Genomic DNA, 17,999 nt, shown 5'->3' with positions numbered 1-17,999 from the left:
GTCAAGAAAGAGAGCGGAAAGAGAGCGGGAAGCTACCATAGATAGTTGGGCTTTCGAGCAAGGGAATGAGAATGAACAGACTCGAACAGCTGGAACTTCCCAGGGGGGTAGGGAAAAGTGGGATGCTACATGAACATAGAAAGGTGGAAATTGAAGAGAAGACGAGCGAATGTAGGCAAAGAGAGAAGGGACGGAGCAAACGGATGCCGAACAAATAAAGTATGTCTACTAATATCGGTGACCATTCTATAAATGGAAGGATTGCGGATTTCATGAGAACATACATAGTAGCGAAGGCAATGGGCATCATGGCGATCGGATAAGGATGGAACGTTCGCTTCTGCATAGAGGCTCTCAAAGGGGGAAGAGCGAAAAGCACCAAAGCATAAACGTAATCCTTGGTGATGAATAGGGTTGAGGCTAGATAGAGTAGCAGGAGAGGCAGCTGAATAGATCTGGTCACCATAATCAAGTTTTGATAAAATGAGGGTAGAATGTAGGCGAAGGAGAGTTCGACGGTCAGCTCCCCATGAAAGATGAGCAAGGGTTTTAAGAAGATTCAGCCGGCTGTGACAAGTTGTCTTCAAAAAGGTAATGTGAGGTTTCCAGGATGACCTACAGTCAAAGAGGAGGCCTAGAAACCTGACTGTATCACGTTTAGGGATACGGGTGCCATAGAGGTATAAAGGATAATTGGAGATGACAGAGCGTCTAATGAAAGTAATTTGGTGAGTTTTGGTACTGGAAAATTTAAACCCATGTGTGGTGGCCCAATTGGAAACACGGTCGACCGCATGCTGGAGAGAAACGGGAATGAGGTGACAGCGCCTACACAGGCAATAGCGAAGTCATCAACATAGAGTGATGACCAAATATTGGATGGAAGACTAGAGGCCAAATCATTTATAGCAAGGAGAAAAAGTGTTGTGCTCAGAACACATCCCTGTGGGACACCTTCAGCTTGGATAAAGTCCAGGGAGAGCACATTATTAACCCGAACACGGAAATGTCTGTCAGTTAAAAAGTTCTTAAGGAAGGGTGGTAGATTGCCTCGAAGGCCTAAGGAGTGGGCTTGGGCCAAAATATTATACCTCCAAGTTGTGTCATATGCCTTCTCAAGGTCAAAAAATATGGCAATAACTGAGTGGTTATTCGCAAAGGCATTACGAACATACGTATCCAAGCGTAGTAAGGGGTCTATGGTAGAACGACCCTTACGAAAGCCATATTGACAAGTGGAGAGACTGTTGTCTCTCTAAAAACCACGCTAAACATCTATTTACCAGGCGTTCCATCACTTTGCAAACTGCACTGGTAAGAGCAATGGGACAATAGTGGGAGGCTTCACGTCCCGTAGTACCCAGTTTGCAGAAAGGGAGAACAATGGCAGATTTCCACAGCTGTGGAAGAACTCCTTGTGACCAAAGAAGATTGAAAAGGCGTAATAGGACTGCAAGGGCTGAAAGTTGTAAATGTTGTAGGATACGAATGTGAATGTCGTCAGGCCCAGTTGCCGATGATCGGCAAGCTGAGAGTGTTGCCTCCAGTTCCTGAAGTGTAAAAGGCACATTATACTGTTCTTCTCTGAGAGAAGAAAAGTCCAAGGGTGCTAACTCTCTGGCAGACTTTGAGGAAAGAAACGAGGGGCATAGATGGAGCCCCTGAGAAATACGGACCAGATGATTGCCAATTTCATTGGCAACATTGCTGTATAGCCCTTGTGGCTTAGCGCTTCTTTTTTTTTATTATAATAATAATTGGCAACATCTAGTGGGTTTGCTATATCAACACCGGCAACCTGCAGAACAGGAGCCGGGTCAGGAGAACATTTACCACCCAGTTTTCGTACTTTTTTCCAGACTGCACTCATAGAGGAAGCAGAGGTGATGGTGGAGACATAATCTCGCCAGGAAGTTCATTTAGCGTCACAGATGACACGGGGAGCGATCGCACGCTTCTGCTTAAAATCAAGAAGTCTCTCCGTGGTTCTATTGTACCGGTACCTGCCCCATGCAGTGCGTTTCAAACGTACTGCACGAACACAAGCAGGAGACCAAGGCACGCATTTCTGAGAATGCCTGCCCGAAGTTTGGGGTATAGAATGAGAAGCTGCGGTTAAAATGGAGGACGAGAAGAGGTGTAAAAGCTCATCAATGGAGGATGAAGAAGGAACCTCACTAAAAACAGTTAGTTGTGAGTAAAGGTTCCAATTTGCCTGATCAAATTGCCAGCGTGGGTTACGAAGAGGTGGTGAATATGAAGGGGAAGTAAGAATGATTGGGAAATGATTGCTGTCATGTAAATCCGGGAGAACAGACCAGGTGAAGTCCAATGCGGCGGAGGAAGAGCAGACTGAGAGATGGATGCGAGAGAGAGTATGAGTCTGAGGATCAAAATGGGTGTGAGTACCTGTATTTAAAACATGGAGGGGGTGGGTAGCAAGAAAAGCCTCTAACTGAATGCCACGGGAATCACAGTGAGACCCCCCCCAGAGGAAATGATGGGCATTAAAATCGCCAAGTAACAGAAGTGGTGGCGGTAATGTCGAAACAAGAAAGGCAATATCCGGGATAGATAATGCCCGAGAAGGAGAGAGAAACAAAGAACAGAGTGTATACCACTTATGCAAGTGGATACGGGCTGCTGTGTAATGCAGAGAAGTACGAACAAATAGCTGATGGTATGGAATATCAGTGCGTAGACGAAGGGCACTTTCATTAAAGGTCCCATCAGGAAAAGGATCTGAAGAATACAATAAATTATAGCCTGAGATGGGATAGATAACGGCAGAGTGTAATTTTGGTTCCAGTAAGCATACACCAACGGGAAAACTGGGAGAGCAACATCTGAAGCTCACCCCGATTACCCCTGAGGCCGTGAACATTCCACTGTAAATAGGCCATGATTGGCAACGATAAAGATACCTGAAATCCACAGGTAAGGGCACCTACGGACTAGAAGGGTTAGGAAAGTCCACGCACGGTGGTAAAGAAAAACGTTCAAGTAGCGAAGGAACGGTGCGTTGTGAAGAAAGGAGTTGTGCAGATGGAGAAGAGGAAAGAGAAGGAACAGAGGGTGGATCAGTGTCCATTGATGGTTTGGTCTCTGCAATATATTCAGAGATTGCTTCAAGTGTTTCGGAGTTCAGAGACATCATATGGGAGACAATATTGGAGATGGAAGGAGGAGGAGTTTGAGTAAAGATCGGAGCTGTAATGGACTGTACCAAGGCAGGGGGGGGGGCAAAAGGGTGGAGGGAACTGGAAAAGTGTGGGAGGGGACAGAAGAGGCAGAAACCCGGGAGGTGGCAGAAGAGGAAGAAACTTGGGAGGGGACAGGGGAGGAAGGCACAGTACGAGGAGGAGGATGAACCTCCACACTTGTAACGGAGCCAGTGAAAGGGGAAGACCTAGGTACAGAGACCGGGAAGGGAAAATGTGGAGGTGAATGAAGGGAAGGAGGGGTTAAAGGAGATTTGTTGGACCTCTGAGAAGTAGAGGGACGATTGGGAGGAGGTGTCGTACGAGGTCTTGTCGATACCGGGGTTTGTGAGGGAGAACACGAAGAAGTGAGGACAGATTGAGGTGTTGAAGTAGGGGTGTCTGAGCCCAGGACAGCAAAAGAATTAGATACAGGAGTGACTATGGGACTGGCAACCGCAGAGGAGGCTGCAGAAGATGGGACCCCAGAAGTGGGGGGACGTTTTGAAACACGAGAATAAGAAACACAGGGTAGTCTCCCTTGGAGGCGGAGATGAGAAACTGCCATAGCATAAGGGAGACCTTCTGCCTCTTTGAGGCAACGAATTTCCCATTCATTTAAGTAGACCTGGCAACGGCGAGAGTACGGCAAGAGGGAGGTCGACTGCAAGATGTATTAGAATGGTCATTGGCACCACAGACTGGGCATTCAGCTATAGATCTGCAATATTTTGCTGGGTGGCCAAATCGCCAGCAATTCCTACACTGTTGCGGTGTAGGGATCACCTTCTGAACTTGTAACCAATGTCCTGCTACATAAACAGAGGATGGGAGTTCACGGCTGTCAAAAGTTAAACGAGCCACATTGCAAGGGTATCGTCTTCGCCAGCAGGCGGGAAGAACATAAGTGTCTACCTTGAGAATTGGGAGATCTTGGAGTTCCAGCTGTTTGAGAATGTCATTGCCACATGTCTGGAAATTCTGTTGGACTATGGTATGGGGCAGAATAACAGTACCACTACAAGAATTGAGGGAATGATGTTTTTCAATAGTGATAGGGATAGTATCGATATGTGAAAGAAGAGAAAGATCATGATGATGCACGTACCACTCTTAAGAGCATGAAAGGAAATATCTCTACCAACGTGGCATAGGAGCGCTTTGCCAATATTATGGTCAGAAAAATAGGCAGTAGAAGAAGTCGGTTGTAAAGTAAAGAATTTAGTCCGTTGTGTGGTCCGAAACTGAGTGTGGAGAGGGAGTGCATAACGTGTCGGTCTTTTCCGAGTAGAATGGGAAGGTAACGAAGTAGCATCATCTGGAGATTGTCGTTGGTGTTTAGAAGTGGGACCAGAGTCGGTCCAACGTGAGACGGGCTGGCGATTCAAAAATCGTCACACTATAGAGGGAGGCCGGAAGCATAGTCAAAGGAGAGCGGAGGTCAGATAAATAGGAGTCAGTGGAAGCCCCAGTACCTGAAGCGGGTGAGGAAACAGCACCAGCAAGAGGTACAGGGGCCTTGGGAGTGTCCAAAGAGTGACCAAAAGACGAGGCGAGGTCAGAACAGGGTGCAGTAACAATAAGGGGCCCGGGGGTAGTGGGGTCATGGATTTGGGACTCCTTGGTTAGGTTACTTCTTTCTTTTTGTTTCAAGAAAAAAAAGAAAGAAGAAAATAAAAATAAAAGAATAAAAAAAGGGGGGACTGGGGAGGGATAGTTCCTAGGAGGAATGAAAGGGCCAGAAATCTCCCTCAGCACCCAAGAGGACCTCAGCACCGCAAGTAGCACAGATGCAGCATGGAACCGTGCCATACCCTACCCTTCATGCCAGTAAACCAGCAATCCGGGATAGCAACCTCACATCTGACGAGCTACCTTGGTGGACAAAAGAGAGGGCGGCCGGATATCCGCCACAAAGCATACCTCCTTCGGCCACCACCCCCAGAATCCGAAAGGTGGCTTCCAGAGATACACCCATCGCCCGAAAGACACCCAAAGCCACCCTCCGGGATACCGGAGAGGGATCCGGACATCCTCAGGCGATCCAGATCCCACGGCAAACTACGCCACCACCAAGAACCTCAACGGAATGGGATGAACCCCAGTACCCTTCCCCCTACCTATGAACTAGTGTGCCTGTGGGAAAAATCCCAAAGGCCAAAAAGAGGAAGGGCAAAGGGAGGGGTGGGGAGGAGGAGGAGGAAAGGAAAAAGGGGAGGATGGGATAGGGAAGGGGGGATTGGGGGGTAATTAGGTTTGGTCTGAGGAAGGAGACCAACAGGTCTAATTCCTCAGATCAAGAGCCTCTTCACCGCGCCAAGGAGCCCCCCTTGAAGAGGATTTAGACGAAAAGAAATTTATTGGTTTAAGGTTCTTTGTAAATACAGTTTAATTTACTTTCAAATTTTTTGTGGTATTTGTTGCTACCTCAGCAATCTACACTAGAAGTTGCTACTCTTTAATGACATCTCTTGGTTTTTTACCACATGTTGCTCGTATGTCTTTTGAGTAAGACTGTTGTGCATTATGATAATTTTACTGCTATTAAGTCAACTTTCAGTCTTAGTCTTGCCCTTCAAGGGGGTGCCTTGATGCTGGTGAAAGGCTCTTGATCTAGAGTATTAGAGGTACCCTCCCTTTTCTTGGATCAAACCTGATTATTCCTAGACTTTCTATTCTCCAAGTGCTGTATAACCCTGTTGTGATAGAAACACAGGCCTTATCTCTAGGCTTTATTGAACATATAATCTTCATAGTACTTCTGCAACAACAAAATATAATGACTAGTACATCTAATAACGGCTTCTACAGGGATGGTGATGTCTTGCATATGTCAAGAGAAAAGTTATAACTACAGGCCACATATTTAAACTCACCATGTAATCTGCATCACTAATATATGGATAGAAGAGAAGAGAATCACACACCATGTGTTGGCGCCCATGACACACACCAAACTGTTGTTGTTAAGGGCCCCGAGAGGTGGTGCAGTATTATCCTGCTGCTGCTCCCCACAGGAGCAGTATCACTACAATCTCCCCCTTCTAAAATATCAGAGACAGTAATCTCCCAAACTGTTAGGTGGGCGAAGTACACGTCCCGACCTTCATAGCCCTTGAGCCTCTTCACCAGGTTCAATATTTTCCAGCAGGGTTTGACTAACTGCTGGAGCAGAATCCTCAATTTCCATAGGGGTAGTCTCAAGGGGCTTTCCAGGAGAAAACGAAGCATCTTTCACATCTATTGGTGTATCTTGAGATTCCACACTAGTGGGGATTTCAACTGGGGCTAAATGTCTTGTAGATACTGTAGTCTCTTCACCATTTTGGTAGCGAATGTGGGCATAATGTGGATTTGCTTGCAGGAGCTCTACCTCTTCCACTAAAGGATCTGTCTTGTTCATCCTACGGTGACTCTTCAGGAGAACGGGTCCAGGATGACATAACCAAGTGGGCATGGAGGCTCCCGTAGAGGAACGACGTGAATAGTTGAGGAGTCTTTCATGAGGGGTTGCATTAGTAGATGTGCACAGCAATGATCTAATAGAGTGAAGAGCATCAGGTAGGACAGTTTGCCAGTGTTGAACAGGTAGATTGCGCGACTTCAATGTCATTGTAACTGCCTTCCATATAGTACCATTGAACCGCTCCACTTGACTATTGCCTTGAGGGCTGTATCTTGTTGTTCTGCTGCAGGCAATACCTTTGCTAGCCAAAAACTCCTGAAGTTCGTTACTCATGAACGAGGATCCCCTGTCTGAATGGATATAAGCTGGCATACCAAAAATAGAGAACAACTGTGAAAGACAACTAACAACAGTTGAAGCAGTCATATTTGCACAGGGGAATACAAAGGGAAACCTTGAATATTCATCTACTATGTTAAGGAAATACCTATTCTGATTTGTGCTTGGTAGAGGTCCTTTGAAATCTATATTCAGTCTCTCGAAAGGCTGGGTGGATTTTATGAGATGAGTCTTCTCTGGCTGATGAAAGTTTGGCTTGCACTCTGCACATGCTCTGATCACTTGTCGCACATCTTCCACTGAGTAGGGCATGTTCTTTGATTTGACAAAATGGTAAAGGCGTGTAACTCCTGGGTGACACAAAGCCTTGTGGAGCGCTGAGAGTGATTGCAAATCATGACATGCTGCTCCACAGTGGGACCTAGAGAATGCATCAGGCGAGATGTTCTCTTGACCCGGTCGGTACAGAATATCAAAGTCATAACACGATAGTTCCATCCTCCAGCATAATATCTTGTCATTCTTTATCCTACTTTTGTGCTTCTTGTCGAACATATACATCACGGACCGTTAGTCAGTCCTTATGGTGAAATGTCTACCAGTTAAATAATGCCTCCAGTGGCGAACTGCTTCTATGATGGCCTGGGCTTCCTTTTCTACAGCAGCGTAACATTTATCTGTTCCTTGAAAAGTTCTCGAAAAGAAGGCTACTGGTCGTCCTGCCTGAGATAAGACTGCAGCAATGGCAATGTCAGATGCATCCATTTCCACTTCGAATGGTAGGGACTCATCAATGGCTTGAACTACTGAGTTTTCAATGTCCTGTTTGAGAGTATGGAAAGCGGCTTCTGCTTCCTTTGTCACAGGAAATGTGATAGCACTCAATGGGCGGACTTTACTTGAATAGTTGTAGATCCATTGTGAGTAATAAGCAAAGAGACCAAGAGTTCTTCGGAGTGACTTTTTGTCTTGAGGCATTGGAAGTTCCCGTAGAGGTCGTAGTCGTTCAGGGTCTGGGAATATTGAACCTCCTTCCACTACATAACCAAGGATGCTAAGCCTTTTAGTTGAAAAAGTGCACTTTTCCTCATTGTAACTGATATTTTCTTCTTGTCGGCTTCCAAAAACTTATCAAGGTTTGCATTATGTTCCTCCTGGGTCTTGCCACAAATGGTAACATTATCTAAATACACGTAAGTTCCCATGAGTTGCTCTTCCTGAATGAGTGAATCCATAATTCGTTGGAAGCAGGCTACCCCATTGGTGACTCCAAAAGGGACTCTGGTAAACTGATACAGGCTATCACTAGCCTGAAACGCTGTGTATGGTTTATCTTCATTCCTTATAGGGACTTGATGATAGGCACTCTGTAGATCAATTGTGCTAAACACATAGTACTGAGCAATTTTGTTCACTGTATCATCAATTCGAGGTAGAGGGTACCCATCAAGAAGTGTAAATTTGTTGATTGTCTCAGAGTAATCGATAGCCAGTCTCCGTTTCCTATAATCATCTTTAACAACAACAGCCTGTGCACGCCAAGGGGAATTACTCGGTTCTATAATACCCTCCTTCAGCGGCCTCTGAGTTTCTTTCTCAATGAACATCCGATCCTCATAAGAATAGCGGCGTGACTTAGCTGATATAGGATGGCAATCTGTGGTAAGATTTGCAAACAGCTTTGGTGGGTCTACCCTTAAAGTGCTAAGTCCACAGACAACAAGAGGAGGCAGTTCACCTCCATATGTTAAGGTGACACTACCATGCAGCTTCTGAAAGTCCTGACCAAGGATAACATCAGAGCACAGTTGTGGCAGAATAGCTAAATGTACATCTTGATAATCCTTTCCATTAACTCTAAGATTTACCTTACAAAACCCTAAGGTCTGAATAGAGAGAGATGTTGATGCCATGGATACGGTACCTGATGAGTGATGTACAGTCAAGGAGTGGCGTTTAACTAAGTCAAGGTTGATGAAACTCTCTGAGCTTCCACTATCAATAAGACCATCTACTTCTGTTCCTTTGATGAATACTTTCACAACTGCCTTTGACAGTGAATTTGGAGTAGCCGCAGAAGTCACTGTTGCTAGAGTCGCATGATCACTAGAATGTGTGAAGGCCCTAGCTCTTGTTGATGCATTAGCACGACATACTTTAGCAAAGTGACCTTTCTTGTGGCATTTATGGCACATTGCTTCACGAGCAGGACACTTTGGACGTGGATGTCTTGAAAAAACACAAAAGAAACACACCATACCTGCTGCTGCTGTCACTGAGGCAGGTTCCACAGTAACTTCATTGCAAGAGTCTTGGTCAGGAATTGCAGCACTTACCACTCGAGAAGGCTGAGTGGTACTGTATACTTCAGAATTCTTCTGGGCTGAATCTAGAGCTCTTGCCTGGTCAAAGGCAGCGGCTAAGTCGAGAGTTTTATTCTCCAATAAACGCTGCCTTATTATTGGTGATTGCAGGCCACTGATAAAAGCATCCCTGATGGACTCTTCACAATACTGAGCAGCTGTCACTGCTTGGAAGTGACAGTCCTTACCTAAAATTTTCAGTGCTTGAAGGTATTCCTCTAAGGATTCCTCAATCTGCTGGTGGCGAGTTGCAAGGCGTTGGCGTGCAAAGATTTCATTTGTAGGTTTAATATACTGAGACTTGAGGGTTTTGATAGCATCTTCATAGGTATTACACTCAGAAATAGCCTCACATATCTTAGGTGACAAAAAAAAATTGATGAGCAGACTTAGTCTATCTAGATCTTCTTTAGGAAGGGCTCCCAAGAAGTTTTCGAAAGTCTTAAACCAGTGCTTCCATTCCTGAGCAGCCGTTGATAAGCTGGGGTCACAGTCAAGCCTCTCAGGTTTCAGTAAACGCTCCATGTTGTGATGTAGTCTAGCGCAGGATCACCACCAGGTAGCCCAGGATTCTATGTTCAATAAATTGTTGTGATAGAAACACAGGCCTTATCTCTAGGCTTTATTGAACATAGAATCTTCATAGTACTTCTGCAACAACAAAATATAATGACTAGTACATCTAATAACGGCTTCTACAGGGATGATGATGTCTTGCATATGTCAAGAGAAAAGTTATAACTACAGGCCACATTTTTAAACTCACCATGTAATCTGCATCACTAATATATGGATAGAAGAGAAGAGAATCACACACCATGTGTTGGCGCCCATGACACACACCAAACTGTTGTTGTTGTTAAGGGCCCCGAGAGGTGGTGCAGTATTATCCTGCTACTGCTCCCCACAGGAACAGTATCACTACAAACCCTTATGAGTTCAGCTCTTTTACTTTAATATACGTAATTATACGATAGATGCAAGATGGAGTAAAGTTATTTTAAATGAAGTCAATACAATTTACTAGTCTTGGAACAATCTTCAATGCTGGACACCTGGAAGAGCACACACAAGTGACTTACCAAACCAACCACACCCCGGCTGGAATTGAACCTGAGGTCAGAGAGTCTCAAAACTCCAGCCCGTCGCGTTAGCCACTAGACCAGCTAGCCACAATAAGATTCGTCCAACTAGGTATATTTCTACACCATAGGAAGGTTAGCACAGGCACCACTGTGACCACAAATGCAAGTTTTTACAGACGAATCTCCAGCTAGCGTGGCCGTGACGAACTCTAGTTCAAGTCCCTTCACTGCCATCAACATGACTCACGAAATCGTAATGACACGATTGCAAACAAACCACACCCGGGGTGTGGGGTGTGGTCACAGACCGGGCCGCGGGGGCGTTGACCCCCGGAACTCTCTCCAGGTAGAGTTCATCATGGCCACACTAGCTGGAGATTCGTCTGTAAAAACTTGCATTTGTGGTCACAGTGGTGCCTGTGCTAACCTTCCTATGGTGTAGAAATATACCTAGTTGGACGAATCTTATTGTGGCTAGCTGGTCTAGCGGCTAATGCGATGGGCTGGAGTTTTGAGACTCTCTGACCGCGGGTTCAATCCCAGCCGGGGTGTGGTTTGTTTGCAATCGTGTCATTACGATTTCGTGAGTCATGTTGATGGCAGTGAAGGGACTCGAGCTAGAGTTCGTCACGGCCATGCTAGCTGGAGATTCGTCTGTAAAAACTTGCATTTGTGGTCACAGTGGTGCCTGTGCTAACCTTCCTATGGTGTAAAAATATACCTAGTTGGACGAATCTTATTGTGGCTAGCTGGTCTAGTGGCTAACGCGACGGGCTGGAGTTTTGAGACTCTCTGACCGCGGGTTCAATCCCGGCCGGGGTGTGGTTTGTTTGCAATCGTGTCATTACGATTTTGTGAGTCAGACCAGTGACTTGTCCAGCTAGTGAATTTTTTAAATACAACAAGTATTTCACATCATATATGTGAAATACTTGTTGTTGTTGTTATACAATACACATCTAACACCGTGACGTGCTGTGGGGTGGACTGGGTAAAGTACAATTAGTGTCACACTCCTCATTAAACTTCGACAATGGCAGATGGGAGTTCAAGAGAGTCTGGTTCAGTGTTAACAAAATTAAAACGATCAGTAGCGGCATACAAAGGGCATCTGAACAGAACACGTAACAGGTGCAAGGCTACTTGCCAACGCAGTAACGTAGACTGCGATGATTTGCAAGACTGCTTGAAGAGTTTGGGGGAAAAATGGGAAGCCTATGAACAAGCATTCTCAGCATATGAGCTACAGGCTATTGAGGATAATGAATCCCAGGGTAGTCTTCAGCAGGCTCTGGACGAATTCACTAAGGATGATGTAGATTGTCATCAGGAGATGAATATGTACAAAGATAAGTTAAGTACATTAAAGGCTAGTATTCCAAGGGTGATGTTGAACACCGCAGGTACCCCAAACAGCCACACACCTGTCAATATGTTGCCCAGGTTGCCCCAGTTGAATTTACCGACATTTGATGGAACCCTAACTGAGTACATTGCTTTCTGGGATCAGTTTAAAGCCCAGACAGATGACAGGAACGATTTGTCAGATGCCGTCAAATTGCAGTATTTGCGGTCGCAGCTCAAGGGTAAAGCCTTAGACCTGGTCCGGCACTACCAGATTACTGACACTAATTACCAACATGCCAAAGACCAATTAGAAGACATGTTTGGCAACACTGAGGAGATAAAGATAGCTATACTTTATCGGTTGTTGGATCTAGAGGCTTGCCGACATGACCGTCAAAGCCTAGAGAAGTTCTGTATTGAAGTTATGAGCTTGACAAATAGTTTCAGAGATTTGCATTATGAGGATGATTCAGAATGGGTCCTTAGCCAGGTGATTCAGAGGAAACTGGCTAGCACTACAGTGCATGAGTTGCACTTAAAATATCGGACAAATAGGTTCACGATAAAACAAATTATTGAAGGGTTAGGGGATCTCATATCTCACCTGAGCGTAGGTCAGGGGGAGAAATTACCTACCAAGGAGAAGTCGGTCAACTTCCCCAGACATTCGAGAGATAGACCTAAACCACCTCCTACTAGGGTCGGCACGTATTATGCCCAGGGCGAGTCCTCCACCCACAGGGCCAAGGGAGAAGCCACTAAAGCGGCCAGTAAGAGACAGTGCGTGTTTTGTGAAGAAGAACACGCTAGTTCAGGGTGTCCGAGCTTCACCACCTATAACAAAAGGGTTCGGCGACTAAGGGAGTTGAGACTTTGTTTCAAGTGTTGTGGAGAACATTTTGCCAGGGACTGTAGCGCCCAACTCAATAAGTGTCGGGGCTGCCGGAAAGGTAGGCACCACAGTGCACTGTGTCCTAATGACACCGGATCACCACAAGCTAAGGAGAGCAAACCGCAAGAAAGGGCGGAGAGCAAGGACGAGTCGGAAGCAGTGATGAGTGTGGTGAGTGCGGCACCGGGAATTTGTTCTGGGGAGCAGTTTCAAGGTTCGGTGGCCTTGCCCACCATAATGGCGGTGGTTACGAATGGGAAGAAGTCTGAAATGACCCGTTTGTTCTTCGACAGTGGGGCACAGAGATCCTTCATAACAGAGAGTCTAGCAATTATGTTGAAGCTGAAGACAGGTGGTAATGTTGACATGAAGGTGGAAGGGTTTGGTGGGGAAGTCCCACGCAGGTCTTATTCAGTAGTCAATGTGATGGTCAGGTTAGCCGGGCATCGACGGGAAATTTCAGCCTTGATAGTGAAGAAGCTGCCCAATATCATTACCACTAAGGGACTGGCCACAGCAGTCAAACATTTGAGGGAGTTAGGTGTGAAGCTAGCAGAACCAGACATTGCTACAGACAACGTTAGTAATGTGGGAATCTTGGTAGGAGGAGATTACATAGATGAGTTCGTGTCTACGAGAAGGGTTATCAAGGAGGGTGTTGGCCTGTACAGGACTCCAGCGGGGTACATCGTAGGAGGCAGGGTACCAGCTCATTTCCCTGCAACCCCGGGAAAGGAGGGCTCCGGTATTACAGCGACTGAGGCTGTACTGGTGATGCGGATTGGGGTGCACGAAGGTCTGTCAGAGACGCAAGTTGGCACATCCGACAGTGAGCCAGCCCATAAACTATGGGACCTGGATGTAGTAGGGATTAAGGGTGACCAGCCGCCCCCCGAACACGAAGAGATGTATCGAGATTACTTGAACCATGTGCAGTTCAGGGACGGGCAGTACTGGGTGCGACTCCCATGGAAGCCAGGACACCCAACGCTGCCCACTAATTTCAAGAAGGCACGGGGTCAGTTGAATTCATTGGTGAACAGCCTGACCAAGAAGGGTCTGGTGGGGAAATATGATGATATTATTAAGGAACAGCTGGCCCTTGGGTTCATTGAGAAAGTGTCCAATGCCAGCCCTGGGAAAAACACCCATTATCTTCCACACATGGCAGTCACCAAGGAGTCAGTAACCACTCCCATCAGAGTAGTCTTCAACTGCAGCTCGCAGGTGAGTCCCCGAGAGCCATCGTTGAACGACTGTCTGCTCACAGGGCCCTCCCTGACGCAGAAATTAGCAGATGTGTTGTTGAGATTCAGGACAGAACAGTATGCCTATGCGGCAGACATTAGCAAAGCCTTCCTACGTATTGGGTTGCAGCCACAAGACAGGGACTACACAAGGTTCTTGTGGTTGACTGACAGGGAGGTGCCCAAGCAAGGGTATGATACCTACAGATTCAGGGCAGTGTTGTTTGGTGCCACTAGTTCACCATTCTTATTACAGGCTACCATAGACTACCACCTTGTGAACTGTAACAGCCCGCTTAAAGAATTACTGAAGACCCTATTTTATGTAGACAACATGCAAGGTACCACCTCAGATGAAAGGCTGTTGATGGACATTTACCAAGAGTCTAATCAGGAGATGCTCTCGGCTAATATGCCATTGAGAGAATGGGTGACAAACAATCCAACGTTGCGGGGCACGGTGGAACGTGACTATGCTGGCTACTCAGTACCTGAGGTAACATCGGTGTTGGGATTGGAGTGGGAAATCAAGTAAGACAGACTTAGGCTAAAGAGGAAACCTGATGGGGAAAAGAAGCTGACCAGGAGGTCTTTGCTGAGCAAAGTGCAGACTGCCTTCGATCCTTTGGGTTTGTTGACACCCATCACCATTCGAGGGAGGATGCTAGTGCAACAGACCTGGGAGCTGAACCTAGGTTGGGACGACCCACTGCCAGAAACAGTCTGCCAGGAGTGGGATCTGGTTAGCAAAGATCTAACGAAATTGCATGAGTTCACATTCCCCAGGTCCATCGGGTGCACCGGGCGGGATTATGACTTGCACGTCTTCTGTGATGCCTCCTCCCGGGCCTATGGGGCAGTAGCGTATTTGGTGGCCGGGGACCAAGTCAATCTGGTCACCAGTCGTGCGCGGGTGACACCCCTGAAGGATTGCTCGATCCCAAAGCTAGAGCTCACGGCGCTGTTGCTGGGAGCAAGACTGGGGAAGTACGTAGAGGAGGTGTTGAGTAATCTGAGGGTGACACATACCTATGTATGGACAGACTTGGAGGTGGCCTTACAGTGGGTCCAGAACGACAGGTCTAAGCTCCCCTATGTCAGGAATCGGGTAAAGGAGATACGGGAACTACAGTCAACGTCAACAATTCTGTATGTGCCTACAGATCAAAACCCAGCGGACCTGATAAGCCGAGGGGTGACACACAAAAAGCTGAGTAAAAGCGAGATTTGGTTCAAAGGCCCAGACTGGTTACCGGCAAGGGATTGCTGGCCGGAGCACAAATTCGGGGAGACAACCAGCAGCATAGTACACTTTGTGGGGGAACCCGACACTGAACTATTTGACCCCAGGCGCTACTCCTCTTGGAGGAAACTTATAGGAGTCACGGAAATGATATTTTGATTTGTGAGGAAGCTGCATGACAAGGTATGCCAAGGTCGACAGTTGTCTCTCGTGGGTCCCAGAGAATATTGGATAAGGCAGTACCAAAGGGAGAGGTTTCCAGGAGTGCTGGAAGTACTGGCGACCAGGCAGCAGGTTATGGCGTCAGGACGCGTGTCCAACGACAACTCAGGGAACAGTAAATTGGTTCACTCATTGGGATTGTTCCTAGATCATGCAGGGCTAATAAGATGCAGGGGAAGAATACAAAACTCTGAGCTCAGCTATGGGGCCAAACATCCCGTGCTACTTGGAAAGGAGGGATGGGCGTCAGAGCTATTGATACAAGATGCCCATCAGAGGACCTTACATGGGGGGTTTGGAGATACCCTCACCTGCCTACGTCAGAATTACTGGGTACTGAAGGGTCGAGCTGCCGTCAAAAGGGTGCTAAAGAGTTGCATGGTCTGCCGGCGGTACAATGGGAGGACTCTACCATACCCAGGTCCACCACCGCTGCCTCAGGAGTGGGTACATAGTGACAGGCCCTTTGAGACTGTGGGAATAGACTATACTGGGGCTATCACATTGAAGAACCCAGGAGACGATAGGATGGGCCCTCAGAAAGTATATGTCTGCCTGTTTAGTTGTGCCACTACTCGAGCTGTGCATTTGGAGTTGGCAGAAGATATGTCAACAGAGACTTTCGTGAAGTTGTTCAGGAGGTTTACAGCCAGATTCTCGTGCCCGCGATTGATTATCTCGGACAATGGCACAAGCTTTAGGGTGGCCAATAAAGTTTTCAGGAATCTTAGGGACAACAGAGAAGTACGAGAACACCTGAAGAGAATAGAGTGCGAGTGGAGGTTTATAGCTCCCAGGGCGCCTTGGCAAGGGGGATTCTATGAACACATGGTGGACACAGTCAAAAGGTGCATTCGGAAGGTCTTGCACGGCAGGAGAGTGAGCTTTGATGAACTGAGGACAGTGTTAGTTGAGATAGAGGCAAGAGTCAATAACAGGCCTCTGACCTACGTACAAAATGGGCTTGACGAGCAAGAAGCTCTCACCCCCAATCACATGCTGTTTGGAAGGAGGATTGAGCCCTTCCCCACAATTTTGAGTCAGTCTTCCAAGGAGCTGGATTATTATAGGCCAGATGGTCCCCCCATCAATGAAGAGCTGCACAGGAGTCACAACAGACTGGTGAACATCCTGGACAAATGGAACCAGGTGTGGCGCAGGGATTACTTGACAACCTTGCAGGAACATTTCTATGGTGCCGACCCCGAGGCAAATAAGATGATGCTAAGTGAAGGGGACCTGGTGCTAGTAGAATCTGAGGCGCCCAGGGCATACTGGCCTCTTGGCCTGGTAGTGTCGACCCACCCAGACAAAGCTGGGCGGTTGAGAATGGTGAAGGTGAGAATGAATGGTGTCGAGACTATAAGACCCATCAACAGGCTTTTACCTCTTGAGGTCCACACGGTGGGACCGGGACATGAGAAATTAGACCAGAGGCTGACCGAGCTGAGCGGCCGGATGGCCCGTCGAACGGCGCTCAAGTCCAGGGCCCACTGGGAGGGCCTGCGGGAGGCAGACTTGATCTAGACTTAGCGCCTACCTTCGCCGGCGGGAGGATGTGGAAATTTATTTGGTCCCTAAAGTTCCACAGGACAGATCCAGCATGGCCGTAATAGTATGGCTGAGCTGGCGGGCCCTTAAACCCTCCCAAACAAACAGCATTCTCTCTATTTGGCGTGGATTGTTGGTAGGCATTTATTTAATTTATAGATTTACCCTTCAGGGAAGGAGTAGGTAGTTTTACTGTTAGTACACTAATATTAGGTTTACTAAGGCAACTGTAGATAATAATAATGTAGACCTAAGACCTTAACATAGGTAGTAATAGGCCGATAATGTAGGCAAACACTAGGTTAAGTTAGCTAGGGAGAACTGGCAGCCCTAGCTTGAATGACGAGGCGCGGGTCTCAAAGACACAATAGCGTCCTTCTTAAGACAGACACCAACTGGACAAGATGTGCCGTGATCAGCAGACGGCGCCCCCCGCGTGTCTTCACATTTGAGACCTGGGGAAATCTGGTAGAGGCACCTCGATGTACTGTAGATGACCTCCGTCAGGCCCATACAGTAAGACAAGACCTCCACTTTATCTCGTAGATTTCTGGCCAGTGTCTGGGGAGATTGTGAGTGAGTTTTATCTGTGGGCCCGGTGTGCAACAGGCAGTGCATGCCCAGTAAGTACCAGTGTCTCAAGGCAGTCTGGAAGCTAGTGTCTGTGTCTGCATAGTTATACTAGGGGATACATACCCTCTTGGATATAGGCATTTCTGAGGTGCAGGCAGGACACTAATAACGATTGAATATTGCAGGAATTAAGGCTCCCGGTTGCACGTGGTTTCTGAGGGGAAGTCCAGATGGGCTAAGGCTAAGCTTAGGGAAGTTGAAGATCAGGATGTATGCTGCAACACCAAGTAAGTTAGTCCTTTATACGTGCATGCAGGCGAGTTTCTTGCAACACCAATCATTTGTGAAAATCTGTCCTATAAGCCACTTGTGAGGCTGAGGTACCCACCTCAGAGCTCGGTGTCAACAGAGTTTGCCAGGGCAGGTGACTCACTTGGAGGCAGTCCACACAAATTTTCACAGGATTATTGAGATTAACACTGTACTCGGTATTAGAATGTTGAGAAACGAACCAGACACTGTCACAATGAA

The sequence above is a fragment of the Cherax quadricarinatus genome, chromosome 9, assembly GCF_038502225.1.
Source record: "Cherax quadricarinatus isolate ZL_2023a chromosome 9, ASM3850222v1, whole genome shotgun sequence".
Classification (NCBI taxonomy): domain Eukaryota; kingdom Metazoa; phylum Arthropoda; class Malacostraca; order Decapoda; family Parastacidae; genus Cherax; species Cherax quadricarinatus.
Note: the sequence above shows the minus strand (reverse complement) of the source record.